Source organism: Ornithodoros turicata, chromosome 2, assembly GCF_037126465.1.
Source record: "Ornithodoros turicata isolate Travis chromosome 2, ASM3712646v1, whole genome shotgun sequence".
Classification (NCBI taxonomy): domain Eukaryota; kingdom Metazoa; phylum Arthropoda; class Arachnida; order Ixodida; family Argasidae; genus Ornithodoros; species Ornithodoros turicata.
In genome coordinates, this window is record NC_088202.1 from 93,961,175 (window position 1) to 93,973,767 (window position 12,593).

Genomic DNA, 12,593 nt, shown 5'->3' on the forward strand with positions numbered 1-12,593 from the left:
GCAGCTTACGGCGGAATCCTGCGAGAGCTCCCGAGCAGTCTTACGAAGAAAGATGGCGGCGTTATTTGGCAGCGGTGGATTTGGAGACGGGAAACAAAGACTCCGTAATACGCGCCAACGCATTGCACTTTGCCACAGAACCTTCGAGACCATCCCAGACGGAACCTTCGAGATCAAGTGACATTGAGGCACTTTTTTGCTTGGTAACCTTCAACAAATGCTTCAACTTTGTGCTCCGTAAAATCGTGTCGCAGGGATTTTTCAAGCATCCCCTACACCCCGCTAAAACACCCCCAACACCCCTCCAAATTGTCTGCAAGAAAGGCAAAAGAAGCCATAAAAGCTGCAAAACTGAGTGCCACACACCGTTTACAAAACACCCTCACCCACCCCCTCCCCGAGACGAATATACTGGGAACATATTTGCTGTGTCATCGAACGCGTTTCACCTGTGATTGCATGGCATCCATTATGGCTACCGAAAGACGAGCACGTGCAGTAACAAAACATTTTGGGACAAACAACTTCGTCTTCTTCTAATGGGACGACTCTTATTGGTGCGATCACAAATTTTCGTCATCGTTACCATAGCGAAAACATAGTCTCGCACCCTTTGGCTGTTTGTCTCCACCACTGATCTCTATGTATAAAGGCTGGATCGCGCATGGGAGAGGGGCTCGTGGGGGAGAGGCTTGCATTCGGGCCGCCATGTTGGGAGGCCCTAAAACGCAGTGTGCGCCCATAGAAAACAATGGGAGGCAACGGAGATTGTGAGTATTTATTGCGCTGCAGGCGTTGATCGTTGTTTGTCATCACACAATTTTGTAAGGTGCCAGTATACTGATGTATCCTAACAGTGTTTCACAGGTGTCCTGTCGTTCGATTCTTAATTACGTTGTGTTTTGCATTCCGAAACTAGACCGTCACGGCAGTGCAGCGCTGGGGATTGTACTACAGTACGTTTGCCAGCCAATATTTCAATAAGAAACGATGTGAGGTTAACAACAACCATGTATGTAATATCCCGTGCTGCGTTCTGGACAAAAATTGTTCCATAAAGAACGGTCCGGGATGATATATACTCGCATGGCAGAAAGAGATCGTACTGTAGAATCACAGCCGTTGTCTTAGTCGTGTATGGGTTTAGTATGATTTATATCAAGCATCGCCGCAGAAACAGTCTTTTAGTAAACGACAGCGGTGCTTTGCCTCGCAAATATGGACACACCGAAGCAGCCCTAAATACTTCACGCAATTAGATCACGCTCGTTAGGACAGTTAATCAGGTAGTGATGTAAGCTTAATCAATTAAGTTACTTAGAAAGTGGTAACACCTCCTTGAGACACAGGACTTATCTCTTTTTGAAGTACAGCCCTTCTATGTTTGTTTGCTTCTTCCTTTATTTGTTCTGATTATTTGCAGGCGCGGTAGTGCCAAACTGAATGTCCTTCTCCAGCACTCACATGCTTGTGTTGAATACAACTGCAGCGTGAGAAAAGCTGCTTGGGGACGGGGTCCTGCTATCCAGTGCTGACTTTGTCATGCTTGTTATGTGGAGCATGTTCCAAAAAATGCAGCTCCACATATGGTCTTCAAGTTGCAACAGGACTATTTGGAGCTTGAAACAGTTGTGATTTTGTCATTTTGGCCTTCGTGTACCCAGTCTGTGAAACGCAAACAAAAAAGTCTAACACGATATGCTTTTGTAATGAAGATCACTGATGATGAGTAAAGAGAATATACGAGTTCAAGTTTATTCAATATTTTATATCGTTCATTATATTATTCAACATTTTATGTCAAGTTTATACAACATCAAGTTTATTCAAGTTCAAGATTTATTTCTTGCACTTATGCGTTTCAAGGTACAATGAACGTGCAGGGAGGTCGCAAAAGACTACATTTATTGTTTTATGACCTTGCTACAATGGCAATATATATTTTAGGAATGATAATGGTCAGGTACGCTCTCTAAATTTGTAGCACTCAATTTTAGGTTGGAATGAGCAATGAATAGCAACTTCCCTCCTGATATTTTTTCATATATGCTAAATTTTAAATTTAATGTGATCGAATATGTGATAATATAATAATAATATATAAGAATATAATATGTGATAAATGAATGTGATCAACAGTAGATGTAAACAACATGAGTAGCCAGAGAAGTGCATTCTCAATAAATAATTTTCTTCTTATAGCGTATATGTGCATGCCTATTAACTGAAACAATTATCACAGTTCCCTGACAAGTTTTAATTTCTGAGAGTGTACTGTAGAGGCTGCTTAGATCTACAACAGTTCATACAAGGTATTATATACTGTGAATGCCTTTAAAAATCCCATGTGACACTTATGCCTTTACTTTCTGGGGGTGCTGTGGAAAGTTTGTGGGCATTACGCAGGTTCTGCACCCATTTCTTGAGTATGTCGAGGCAGCTGTGAAGTAACCTGCATTGATGATGATTATTCCAATTTTTATGGTGCATCGACAACAAAGGACATAATACATCAGAACATTGGTTTGGGTGCAACCAGTTAAAACATCAGTTTAAAACATGGTTTACAATCTTCTTGCTTCTTCTTCTTCTTCTACAATCTTCTTCTTCTTACAATCGTCTAAAAATTAAAAAGATTAAAAACCATTCTAAAACGAATATGGGTAACTCTTCTAAAAAGAATTATAATCTCTAATTATTATATTGCTAAAGTGTAAGGTGTATTTCTGATGTGAACATGTAAGAAAATATGCAAAACAAAGAGAGGCTAACCACAGTGCGTGCACTGAGGTTGTTCCTTCCTGTAAAGTAGAAACCAGTGGATGAGGAACGTGATACTTACCTGTACACCCAGCCGTATCACACTGCACAGATTATTCACTGGGTAGCCCTCATGACGAAACCTGTATTGAGAGACCACTTTTGCCTTAAAAACTGCTACAAATAGCACGACACGCTACAAATTATTACTATCGTAACAAGCTGACGATACAGCTCAGACACAAAGGCGTTATTCAAGTCGCGCCACACCACCGTTACGTAGGATTCTTTGTCACAAATCAAACCGAGGCACAAAACAATACCAGTACATGAAAAAATGTGATAATCGTGGTCTCATTATGACGTAATACCGGACTTGTGCGTGAAGGTAATTCACAGAAATGAATGTGGCACTTGCTTCCGCAGAGGACACCGTGTACCATGCTAGCAATGCATGCAAAAAAGCGCTCGAGTGCTCGCACATATATTGATGACAACACTACCTGTGTAGTGTAACGTGTTCTTTCAAGCATATTATGCACTCAAACTGTATTTGCCGCCGGGTAAAATGCAAGTGTGCTCGATTGAACGTCGGAAGAGCGATCAAGCAACCAAGCAGCTTTTCTCACGCTGCAGTTGTATTCAACAAAAGCATGTGAGTGCTGGGCGATTCCACGCGAAATCATCCAGCGGACCCGCTCGGCCCTCACAAAACTATCGCGAATTTTTACGAAAATTTTTTTAGCAGTCCCTAATAGTGCAAAACGACACACCACGAAACATTTCTTCCCAAATATCAATGTGGCGGGTGCTACACACGAGCAAAGTTCGCAGCACTGGCGAAAACCGTGCCTGGCGTGAACGGCAGCTGCGGCTCATAGAAAGCACCTAGAACTGTGCGGTTTTCTTTTGCGTATAGAGGAAACCATGCTTTACACGGCGCTCAAATCCAGGTTGTCGTGCTGTAATCGGTGCTGGTATACAAAGGCCGGAAGTTTCGCAATTTTTCTCCTACTTCGCGATTTTTTTGTGGAAAATCAAACCATTAAATTTTAATGAATATTTTTTCCTGTCAAGGCCCTAAGGAATACTTCAACAGGAAAAATCGCCAGACACGTAACTTTCATAGTCATTGCAGGAAAAAAAGAGGAAGTATGCGATTTTTCCAAAATTCGCTACAATCGAGCGTAAAACACGCAATGAAGAGGTCGGAAGAGACGCCTGAAACCAATGCAGTTTTATAGAATGAGCCTTCCTCTACAACATATTAAAAAATCTCGAGGGTGTTTTTTCGTATACTCTAGAAAATAATTTTTTTGTAGTAGAGGGTATTATGGCCACTGACCCACATTGCATGTATCCGGCGGGGTGCTATATTTGTTTCTTGGGCTCCCGTTTTAATTATTCGTATTTCCGATTTTTTTTCTGGTTGGTTTTCAATATGACAGCCACCCGGACCAAAGGAACATGGCTCCAGTTGAGCGCTGTGGAGTTCCAATTCACCAGTATGAATATTATAGGCGCGTAGATGCAGGTTCAGTTCATGAAAGTTTCCTTTAACTGAATGCTGAACAATTCAGCAAAAATATTAACCACGAAAAGTCTAACAAATTATAACGCTAGAGGAAAAGACGAACGTGCAAAAAAGTCATTTACATGGCAGTACTGGAAACGACGGGATCTCGTGGTGGTGGTTCATCGTCCATGCTGTCCTAGGTTCCAGTGAGCCTCACAGCTATATAAAGCCTCGCACCACTCGTGTATGGAAGCGTATACCCGCGGATATCCGCAAGAAACTTTTGGGTTCGGATGAAATATGGACGCTTGTTGTGATCTGCGGATCGGACGTGGATGGCGCCGGATCAGGAGCGGGTCAGACTCGGATAAACCGCGAGATTGCGCCATCAGTTTGCTTCACACTAGGTACAGAAGATAGAGTACAAGGTGTACGAAAGCAGCTCGCGCATCTGAGAGAGATCTCTGGCTCTGGCGTCTCGAGTCGAGGTGCGCGTTCGGCGCCGATCTTGCGTTTCACTTGCAATAAACTCTACTTATCCCGTTTGGTGCAAAATGTGTTGCTGTTCTTGGTGCCGTATAATCTTTCGTGGAAGCTAAATCTGTACTTGCTGTCGTGTATCCTTTGGTAGCATCATGGACGCTCAGGACCTGCCCTCGCTAAAAAGCTATGCCGCTCCGGGGTTTTCACTGTCGGAACGAGAGAGAGGAAGTCGCCCGTGTGGATGAAGTTTGGTGACAGCTTTTTTTGTTTCTTTTTTTTTCTTCTGCTTTGTGCTGACGGGAACGTTTATTTCCTGGAAAATTGGCCTGATATATCGAGCATAGAAACTGAACTACTGAACGTGCCGTGGGAGACGCGGATTTTTCGGATAGGCTGCGGATGTGAAAAAGCTCATCCCCGCAGGGCTTTAGCTCACACGACAAAAAGTATTACTTAGACCTGCCCATCACCGCTAATCCCCAATCTCCGTTGCCGGCACCGTGCACACCGGAAACAATGCCATAAACTTAACCACCCAGGATTGCAATACGCGTGTTATGCTACAGAAGCAAAGGCTATGGTAACCTTGCAGAAGTCTGTACCACAGCATATTGCTTGCTCATTAAAACCCAACCAGACCAGAGAAAAAGTGAAAATCAAAAGAATTAAAACAGGAGCCCAAGAAACAAGTATAGCACCCCACTGGACACATGCAACGTGGGTCACTGTGGTCGTAATACCCTCTACTACAAAAAAATTATTTTCTCCTGTATACGAAAAAACACCCTCGAGATTTTTTAATATGTTGTAGAGGAAGGCTCGTTCTATAAAACTGTTTTGGTTTCAGGCGTCTCTTCCGACCTCTTCATTGCGTCTATCGCTTGATTGCGATATCGCAACGCCTGCAGCGCAATAAATACTCACAATCTCTGTTGCCTCCCATTGTTTTCTATGGGCACACACAGCACTTTAGGGCCCACCAACATGGCGGCCCGAAGGCACGCCTCTCCCCCACGAGCCCCTCTCCCATGCGCGATCCAGCCTTTATACATATAGAGACCAGTGTTTGTCTCCGAGGTGCACGTCTTAGCGCATCTTAGCGTAACTTACGATCGCGTTTGTGAATCCGACCCCTGAGTTGTTGACAAGAAGCGAAACTATGTCGACAGAGTTTATCGAGTTAACTTTCATTTCCGCAAACACACGTCAGTCACTGGATGTTAAGTTTTGTCAGATCATTCAATCGGTTTTGTCGTTAATCTGATTGCGATGGGCAGCATGAACGCGAAACCGCATTTCCCACAAGAGAGATGATTCCTATATACGAACGTCGAAGCTGGCGGTTGCAGATCGAGACTATCTGAAACAGGAATCGGAGAACGATACGCATAGGTCGTTAGGCATGCAAAACGGCCAGAAAATTATTGCACGGATATCCGCCAGCAGGTGGCCTCATCTATCACACTAGCGGGCTCATTAAGGACACAGTGATACGGAATGAAACTTCCCAGATATGGTCAGGGAGCGTGAGTATCGGACTGCTGCACACACAGCTGTGAGATACATTATAGTTTGATTACGGTCGGTTGAGCTGGATTATATTGAACTGTTGTAGGGGTTTGTGCGATCATCGGTGGTCGATACAAATGTACGCGTCATCTGTATAGCTGGCGCACATTGCGCAGGGACGTTGGAAGTTCTTCGTCACAGCGGAGCTAGATGAAGCTAGAAGAATTGGTACATTAAAGGAACCATGAAGGAACCGCTACGCAAGCTACATTGAGTGTAGCGTGTGTCACAAGCGCTTGGTTTGTGGTTGTGAAACGCAAATATCAAAGAGCGCACTTCCCGACCGACGGATTTTCGTGTGTGAAATTTTTGAAGAACTCTCAAGAGAAACCCCGTGGCCTTAATTGGAATAGTGTGTGACTGCCGTGGGCTATCGAATTCATGACGAACAATGCCACCTTTGCTCGGCTAATTGACACAATGTAGGAAGTTGGGTTAGTTGGTTGTAGTTGATTCTAAACGAAGAACGGGGACACAATAAACTGCACCGGACAAGCTCAAACTATAGCAACTGAGATGATCTAACAGCAAGGTCCCAGACCAGTCTCGAACAGGTCGAAGGAGAGAAGATGGAGAGCTATGTTAGTGAAGTGGGAGACCAAGGAAGACCGCCTCTTCGGACGACAGAGGAATTGATGGTTGGCCTGACACATGTGTCCCTTGTAGGTAACATTGCCTTGAATATGGGGAGAAGACACGAAAACCTACAAGTTACCTACCAGTTAATTTGCACTTGCTCGCTTGCCTCTTACTTTGCTCAACATATGTCCTCACCCTTGGCTTCCTCCCCAGCGGCCTTGGTCGGGAATCCACATGGACTACGCAGGACCTTTCGAAGGACGGGCGTTTCTCGAAGTCATGGATGCCTTTTCACGTTGGCCGGAAGTTGTTCCAGCGTCAACATTGTCAGCAACTGAGCTTGTGGGACATCTGCGAGCTATGTTTGCAGTACACGGACTGCCAGACGTAGCAGTGTTGGACAACGGTACGGCATTCACGTCAGCATTCACGGCGGAGTTTTTCAAGCGGAATAGAGTTCGTCAGCTATTTTCGCCACCGTGTCACCCGTCATCTAATGGTCTGGCTGCACGGGTGGTTCAGACGTTTAAAAACAAGTTGAGACAACTCAACAGCGGCGACTGGAAGTGCCGTCTTGCACGCATGCTATTAGCCCTTCGAACGACGCCTAACAGCACAACAGACAAGTCACCCGCAGAAATTCTTCTGAATCGAACACCGAAGCCACTGATGGACCTGATAGAACCTACTTCGACTGAAGTTCGAAATGACAGAAGAGGCAGAACTACAAAGTGTAGGTTCCAGGTCGGGAAGGGAGGGAAGTGGGTTGCCGCAACCGTATCTGGCGTCGAAGGCAATTGCATATACGAGAACCAACGCCGCGACGGATGGCTGCAAAGGGAGCATTTGAATCAGCTTCGTAAGCGGATGCTGCCAGATGCGCCTTCGGAGACTTCCAGCAACAGTTGGCTGCAACTACCAAGTGAACTCCAAGCCAGGAGCCAACAGCCTGTCTCGACGGAACAAGTTGCTACTGGAGAAGCGGCGGTTCCTGAGCGTCCGACACAACTGCCGCAAGTCAGGAGTCGTCTTGAAGGGCCACGCCGATCAGAGCAACAAAGACGGATGCGGGACTTTTACGGGGCACCTGTGGCTCATTGACTTTGGGCGAAGGGATGTTATGTATGTGTATGCAACCAGCCCTATAGGCATCGCACAATAGGAACAATCCGGAGTAGTTTGTACACGTTCATGGCGGCGAATAGCAGCAAGAAGACATGCACTTACAGAGAAGAAGACAGGACAACTGACCAACCAGCCGACAGCATAACCCTTTGTCCTCTCCTTCAGGGTTTTCAATGTAGGGGGCTGATATTCAGTGACCTTGATGTTCCTCGATTAAACCCCACTTGAGAGTCTGCAGTTTTCCTGTCTACTTCTATCTATGTCCTTGTCTTCTTGCTGCTATTCGCCATCATGAACCTATAGGCATCGTACTGACTGCATCGCGCAGGCAATGCACTGCAATGCATCACAGGCGCATGTAAGATCCGCGACCGCATCCACAACCGCCCTACTTGATATGGGTGTATCCGCACCCGCACCCGCGTGGAGATTAAGTATACCACACATCCGCTGTAATTGCATTTGAAACAAAACATCCACATGACGAAAATGCATGATGTTACAAACGCTTCCACTTTTCCGCATGCAGACTGCTTCAGAACTTTATGCCATCCACATTTGTCCAATAAAATGCAATCAAAGGCAGAGCAATGCAAACGATGACACACGTTTCGACGCCATTTTAGATTCGTACTCTCAACTATGGCTTCACCGAGGGGACGTCGGCCGAGATTGTATTAAATAAAAAATATAAAAATAAGACATATAAATATATTTTTAAAAAAACGATAAAATGCGGATATCCGAGCGCATCGCGTTTCGCGGTTTCATTTGCAGTTTATCTCCGTGGGTTGTTTTGAAACGTTATATTTCTATCCACAAACCAGGATGGATCGGATATATCCGCGTGGATGTGCAGATAACTGCACTCGCGCACACATCTGAGCATATAGAGCCAGAAAATCCGCAGGGCAACCTTCGACGTCTACGGCTCCTCCACCAATTTGGTCCCAACGCTCTGAAACGCCCTCGATCACCAAGCAATGGCGGTCGACGTTGTCTGGGAGAGGTTCTTCGGCTGTTTCAAAAGTGTCAACCAGTGCTGCTATTTACAGTCACAGAAATCAACCGATTAACACGGTTAACATCACGAAACTCACCTAAGTGAATACTACGCCCAAAACTTGGCAGACCTCGCAAAACAGAGGAAGCCTTCCCGTTTTTTTTTTGTTTTTTTTTGCCCGCTGTTTTGGCTACGGCAGTGTCATATAGATAGGAACAAAAGGATGAACCCCACAAAAATCAAAATCGTAATAAATAGTAATCGTTTATCTCTTAATTAAATTTTTGTATCATGGTTTCTTAGAACCGATGTTAGAAATAAAACGTATCTAAATATTGCTGGTGCTGGATAGTTCGGTAAACGTTCAAGGTAAAAAAGGAGAGGGTGATGAGTACATAGACAGGCTTTGCACAACCCTACATAGCAAAGTCAATCAATTATTCAGCTAGACTGACGTAGCGCACAATGCGCCATTTGACACAGCGCGAAGAAGGAGCGATACAAAGCCATCACCATCTCGCTGCAGTGCCTGTCAGGTGAAGTCTTTGTGTTGTGTGGTCTTTGTCAATATTAATCGATCCCAACTAGCCCGGACTAGGGCAGCATGTTTCGCGTGAGAGGCAGAATCAAATTTGGAGGGCTTCAGTTAGCGCATTACTGGATCAGCCTGCGGCGAGGCGCCGTAATTACATACTGCGGTCCTCTAGCCGTTTCGTGAGTCTCATTTAGTGCAAACCCTCTGCAGTCAACCTGGGGCGCGAACTTCACAACAACGCTGCGAACGCGTTGAAATTGCTCACTAACAGCTCAGAAGGTATGCCGTGGGGTGCGAAAGCATCTTCCACGACATTGCAGGAAACGCTTAATTCATGTTTACCAGCCTCATCGACCATACATAAATGTATTTACTATTCAGCGTGGCGTTTCAAAAATATAGTGTAGATGTCGTAAGCGCCTGATGATTTCTTCTTGTCACGTAACATCAGCAACATGTTCAGCAGTCGCAACTGCGATGTCGTCATATATGGTCAATCGGGCACGGACCGAAAAAGCGCGCTACAGAACGGCAGCTTTGTCGACTTGTTGCTGGTGTGGATGCGGAGGGTGTTTGTGGGTATTGCACGGTTGGGATAACAAAGTTGTGTACTTTGTGGCATTCTTGTACGGCTTGAATACACATGTATTTGTGGCGATTCAGGGACAGCGACGATGTGGCCTCGCTGCCACGCGCTTCCGCGGCTGACTCGTCGTCTCGATTGGCAACATCCTGAAGTGAAGGCGCGGGTTGAGAAGCTCTCCAGCACATCCCGCTGTCCAGGACATTCCATCATCGCCGATCAGGACTCATGTAGAGGAACACCATCTCCTCTGCATTTGGTGATCCGGACTATGAACACCACAGTCCGGCCTCCGGCGTAGGGTTCGGTTCCCGGGATCCGAAATCCAGAGATCCCGTCATAATTTCATGTTCAGAAATTCAGAAATTACGTGATTTCGCGAGGTCTAGTCGCTGTATTTCGAAATATTCAGTTTCGCCTTTCTTGACAACAGATATTCGGTGGTACGAGTGAAAAGCAACGGACGCTGTCTTACCTACTTTTGGTTTCTGGTGTCCGTTCCCCGAAAAAATACAATCGAGTTTTAGCAAGTCGTTTGTGCCCGAATCAAACGACTGATTCTACCGATTCGAAAAGCGAATGGGAAGCGAACTACACTGAAAAAAAAAAAAAAAAATAACTGTGATTTCTACGGGCGTTTAATAGTATCTGACGACGGCGTGTTATCGTAATGAAAAATACTGCGAAAACTACGTAAAACGGTGGCGCCATCATCATGCGCCGGCCAAAAACTTCAATGCGGAGGCAAGGCCAAGCCAAGTACGGGGCATTGCCGTCATTCGCAACCGCCGGAAGCGGAACATCGTGCGCCGACGATGGTTGACGAAGGATACTGACGAAGCGGTTGTTGTAAATCTCGTGAATGCACATAGTCAGGTAAGCACATTTCCGTTCGCACATCATGTTCTTTGCGATTTGAGTGTGGTGCACCGTATGCCTGGTTTTTGTTCAACTTTTGTGACACCAGTTAAATCGTGGCTTGCGTTTGCTGTGAAGCGTCTCCCTAGTTCTCCGTGTGTCATGCGTCCTGGCTCGTAGGGTGATCAAGACGCTCTTATTGTAATGTATCGTTGCGGAAGGTGCCCTTGTGTTTTTAACACTCTGATGAGTTGACCACCGTAGAGGTGTACATGAACCGAGCAGAATACCGTGCTGTCATGCATTATGTGTGCACACGGCGGCGAACTATGCAAAACTCGGATGTCACATTTTGGGACGTTACAAGAACACACCAGGGCGGTCGCCTCGAATCGATTTGCTCTCCGAAACCACGAAAGTATGTCACGTCCATTCGTGTTCGCGTCTGTTCACTACGAATCTTCACTACGCCGTCTCCGCGTTTTATGTGCACCTTCTTATGTTCTTCCTTTGAAAAAGAAAACAGTGAGTCTAATTTCCTTTCTCTTGAAGTGTTTTGATGCCAGAGCTGACTGATCGGTGCACATGGTTCCTTCATATGTTCTTCCTTCGACAAAATAAACGATGAGTATAACTGCATGTCAATTGCCCTGTCCCTGTAACAGTTTCCCTTCTCTTTGCAGTATTTTGATGCCAGAACTGACTGATGGGTGCACATGGTTCCTTCGTATGTTCTTCCCTTGAAAAAATAAATGGTGAGTATAACTGCATGTCAATGGCCCTGCTCCCTGTAACAGTTTCTTTTCTCTTTGCAGTATTTTGATGCCAGAGCTGACTGATGGGTGCACATGGTTCCTTGGTATGTTCTTCCCTTGAAAAAATAAATGGTGAGTATAACTGCATGTCAATGGCCCTGCTCCCTGTAACAGTTTCTTTTCTCTTTGCAGTATTTTGATGCCAGAGCTGACTGATGGGTGCACATGGTTCCTTCGTATGTTCTTCCCTTGAAAAAATAAATGGTGAGTATAACTGCATGTCAATGGCCCTGCTCCCTGTAACAGTTTCTTTTCTCTTTGCAGTATTTTGATGCCAGAACTGACTGATGGGTGCACATGGTTCCTTCGTATGTTCTTCCCTTGAAAAAATAAATGGTGAGTATAACTGCATGTCAATGGCCCTGCTCCCTGTAACAGTTTCTTTTCTCTTTGCAGTATTTTGATGCCAGAGCTGACTGATGGGTGCACATGGTTCCTTCGTATGTTCTTCCCTTGAAAAAATAAATGGTGAGTATAACTGCATGTCAATGGCCCTGCTCCCTGTAACAGTTTCTTTTCTCTTTGCAGTATTTTGATGCCAGAGCTGACTGATGGGTGCACATGGTTCCTTGGTATGTTCTTCCCTTGAAAAAATAAACGATGAGTATAACTGCATGTCAATTGCCCTGTTCCCTGTAACAGTTTCCTTTCTCTTTGCAGGGTTTTGATGCCAGAGGTGACTGGCGCATTTTCATCACTGTGTACATAGAAAATAAATCCCAATGTGACAAACATCACAATGTGTTGCGCATGGGCATTGCTTAAAC

General features: G+C 45.3%; 1 long non-coding RNA gene across 1 annotated transcript; it reads left to right on the forward strand.

Annotated features, from left to right (window-relative positions):
- The first annotated feature begins 11,652 nt into the window (after positions 1-11,652).
- On the forward strand, positions 11,653-12,375 carry LOC135383851 (uncharacterized). Its single transcript, XR_010420106.1, has 6 exons — positions 11,653-11,766; positions 11,827-11,898; positions 11,959-12,030; positions 12,091-12,162; positions 12,223-12,294; positions 12,355-12,375. It is a non-coding gene; the product is annotated as an uncharacterized LOC135383851 (long non-coding RNA).
- The last annotated feature ends 218 nt before the right edge of the window (positions 12,376-12,593 follow it).